We start from the raw sequence: 4,431 nt of genomic DNA, 5'->3' as shown, positions 1-4,431 counted from the left end.
AAACCTGGAGTGATGGGATGTTTTGGAATCACTGCGAATCATTTATGTGTGACTCACTTTCGTAGGCGAGCTGATCAAATGCTTGTTGGTGTTTGCCTCCCCCCCGCCCTCTGCAGTTAATCTGCGTGTGTGCGTGAGTGACGGCTCAAGAAACAGCTACATTGCTCAACTGCCGTCTACCAGCGTGGCTGGACAAGCTGCTCTACGTGGTCCTCTGGGACCATGTTGCATCACTTCCTCCTAAGGAGCTCCTCAGGTTGTTGTCCAGAATTCTTTGTAGAAGAAGACAATCCTTGAGGTCACCGCCTTTATCACACATAACTGAACCCCCTTAGATAAAATCTCTGTTCACAGCAGCGGCATCCAGGGCTGTAAACGCAGCACCACCCCATGACGGAGCAGAACAAGCTTCATTAGGAAGTGTAAAAAGAATTGACAGCAATTTGGCTCGGGCAGATAGAAACTGTGCCACACACCGACTGATTTGACACCTCATGCGCAAAACCTCTTGGCTCCGAGGAAGATCTTCAACCACAGCCCAGAATGAATCATTGCGCTCATTAATAATGGGAAGCTGTTTATGAGGCTGAAGAATTATGATTGTCAGGGAGCTGATGATGGACGCTGGGCCTGGTCTGTCTGATCTGTACCTGTTTGTGTCTCGGCCTGTGTTAAATCCACTGCTGTTAGAAGATAATCAGACACCGTAACAACTCTGTAAACAGCCTTTCATCACTAATTGTGACATTTGTTAAATACTTTTGTGTCGTTGAGGATGAGGCCTTCATTTAAATATGTGACATTATGAGAACAACAGAAGGTCATGTGTGTCACTGGTTAATGGCTCTTTCAACATTCAAGGTAAAAAAAACCCCAAAATGATCCGCTAATGTTATTACAGGCGTGACAATAAATAGTCCTGAAAAAATTCCACTGTATGGATGTTGTTTTGCTTAAAAACATGACATAAAAAATTTAAAAAAACGTTGTTAACATTGTTCTCTGCTGGGTGTTTTGGATACGGGATAACACAATCACTCTGTGCAGTAAATCAATCCCACATTTCACAGCCTACACAGACACAGACGTTTCTGGAAATATCAACACTGTGGTTTCTGTCTCAGCATCACTCAGACTAACATCGCAGTCGCACTCTGACTGTGAGGGTAAAACTGATCTAAATTCATATGAATTACTGCAGTTTTACCATAGTTAACCTGTCGCCAAAGTAAAACATTCCGAGGCTTCCATTACACAAATCTGTTAGCATTTCTGATGCACACTGTTCTGCAGCACCACACAAATCTGTGCTTTTTGTTTATTCAGTGACAAAAACTAGAAAAAGACAAAAACTCACTCCAGAAAAAAGAAAAAAAGAAATTTCCACATTCAGCACTCCCCGTTTTCATGTCAGTGTTTCCCGAACTTTTTTTCTGGGGACCCATATTTTAAAAGCCACAAATCTGCGACCCAAGTCAGTAGACATGATCTGAAATCACAATATAAAGGTGTACCTGACCATTATACGTGCCGACAGAAACAGCTCAAACACTGATGGTCTGTGCTCTGCTGCACAGGCCTTTAAAATGTCCAGGATGTCACTTTGCTCCGACGTGATGAAAGCTGGGATTTTAATGAATGAATGAATGATTGAATGCCATAGATTTTTTCAGTGATTGTCAGCTGCACCTTTTTTTTCTCTGATGGAGTCACTGCCACTGACTTTAGGATTGACACAGTTAAAGAGTGCGATCAACGTTATTAGTGCTGTCTGAGGTACGGTTCACCTCAGCATCGACTGTGTCATTAGTCTGGATAGTTTACATTTATAATGACATAAAATACCTGCTGTCTGTGACTTAATTTAGACAATCACCTGCGTGCCGGGGTGTGTACGTGCGTGTTTGTGTGTTTGGGTGAGTGTGTGCAGGCGGTGCAGCAGGATTCTGAGTTCATTAATTGTTGTGACCACACTGTGTGACAGTTAGACATTGAAGTGAAATATTGGCAGAGCTGACGTGAAGTTCAGACACGACGTTCCATCTGACAACAGACAAAACAACAACACAAATACGGTTTGATCAAATTAACTAGTCACTGCTTCACCTCTTTATGTAAACTGTTTGTCTGAGCAGCTCACACACAGACACTACATCAAATTATTTGTTTGTTTCTGTTTGTTGTTTCACTAATACTGTGAAATGATTCAGTGAATTCGTCTAAAGTTAAATGGGAAAGTTTTTTTTTTTTACAGCTGTTCAGGAACTGTGGTATTTGGCCAACCAAAGTTCATTAAAATAAATAAAAAATAGTCATGAGACTGAGTTGATTATTTCTGTTAAATAAAAATAAAAGGCTTTTGTTTTTCAACATTTTCCTCATTTGACCTCCAGCTCTACAGTGAACCAGAACTAGGTTCAGGGCCAAGGCTAGAGCCAGGTTAGAGCCACGATGGGCTCTACTAGGGCTGAAGAAGCTCTGTGGGTGTTTTGCAGTGTCTGCAGGGCTGGACCAGGCACAGTGTCTGTGGCTCAGCAGGTGGCTGGGTGTTGTGTAACCTAGAGCTGTGGAGCTTTTTCCCCCTCATGAGCTGTCAACTAGATTCATGCTACAAAGACAGACTGACTGACTGACTGACTGACTGACTGACTGACAGACAGATAGTGGGTGGGGTTGGGGGGTTCATTCAGTTCGCACATCTTTAAAAAACTAATCTACTTCACCAGCCTTCTCAGACTGGACTGTTTTTGAACTCCAAAAGAACTCCTCTACCGAAGTCTATAGAGAAGTATTTAAGATAAGTATTTCACACTCTGTAGCCACACAAATAATACAGTTTAACCAATGAAAGGTGAAGTTGTCCATTAACTGCTGTGTGTCTTTGGTCTGTTTCTGGTTATCTTGTCAATAAACAGCAAGATTTATATATATATATATATATATAGTATTAAGTTTATTTTATGACTCTTTCTACCAAAATCACAACCCCACTGTAGTAACATGCCAAAATTCCCTTAAAAGGGCCACGAACCAGAATTATATATAATTATTTGAAGACACCCTGTGTAAAACACCCTATAAAGTTTTTTAAGTATCTCATTTCTCTTAATTAAAGGCTCCTCGCTTCACTTCACTTCAAACTAACATAAAATACATTTTATCAAAATGCCCTTGGTGCTGGAATCAGGGGCTACTGAAGAAACCCACCGTGTCATCCTATATAAAACCCATCTGCTGGATGAAGGAGGTTTTACCTGTTTGCTGTCATCAAACTCAGAGTGATGCCTTTTGGATGTACATTTGTGTGAAAACAAGGCCTATAATTTAAATGTGAATTAGGAGCTTTTATACAGATGCCATGTTGTCAACAGGGCCTTTAAAACCTCCTTCTCTTCCACCTCCTCTGCTCCCCTGCTCCTCCACAGTCCTCCCCTTAGCTCCTCTTTATTTGTTCTAATTCCGGGGACCAGCCGGGTCTTGCCTGGATTTGGAGAGTGCTTGGTTTCAAAGGGTAATTGACACCTTTGCTGTAATTTCATGGTTTCACTCCACCTGTCTTTGATGTCTGGTCTGGGCTGAGGTGGTGGATGTTCAGAAAAGAGACAACATGGTTATGCTGCTGCTGCTGCTGTTGTTGCTGCTGCTGCAAGTCTCCTACACCCGTTGTCATGAACATGAGTGACGTCTCCTGTGAAGCTGCACCAAGTGGAGAAGCAGCGAATGGGTTAGGATCAACCAAGGGTTCAGAGATGAGTCAGGGGCCAACACGACGACCTCTCTGACTCAACTACATCACCTAAAAACCACATAATAAAGTCAAAGGTGGGATTTTCTGGAATTTTGTAATAAGAAACATAAGACACACATTTGTTCTCATATTGGTTCTTTGAAGAGCAACACAAGACGATGGTAATCCTGATAAAAGCTGGTTAATTCATGCTCTATAATACGTTCTGAACTCTTTACCGACTGGGGTTTTTTAAGCATTTAGATCCAATTTCACGGTGTAAGAACTACAGATCACTGAGGATCTTTTACACTTGTACTAGTGGACCATCTTCTAGTAATCCAAAGATAGTTACATCGAGGGCAACTAGACGAAGAAGGTTCTTTTTTAACCTACTTGGTCCAGTTGCCCTGGATGTAACCTTTAATCTTTGGATTAAATGACCTGGATGACTGAGAACCTACACAGACATCTTCTAGTACTGCACCCAAGCAAGTTATTTTTATGCCTCATCTAAGGTTCATTTGAGGGTGAAATATAAAGCTGATTAAATAATGTGCAACAATTTATATTTTTCTCCTGGTTTTGGCTGTAATTGGTTGTCAGATTCATCAGAATAACCATAATGTGAATGAGTCTGATTTGTTTCTCCAGCTGTAAATAGTTGGATCACTCAGCTTCAGATCTCAGTGCAGGGTTAGAGC

The sequence above is a fragment of the Cynoglossus semilaevis genome, chromosome 1 (assembly GCF_000523025.1).
Source record: "Cynoglossus semilaevis isolate Cse_v1.0 chromosome 1, Cse_v1.0, whole genome shotgun sequence".
NCBI lineage: Eukaryota > Metazoa > Chordata > Actinopteri > Pleuronectiformes > Cynoglossidae > Cynoglossus > Cynoglossus semilaevis.
The sequence above is the reverse complement of the archived record's forward strand: the minus strand, read 5'-3'. Positions refer to the sequence as shown.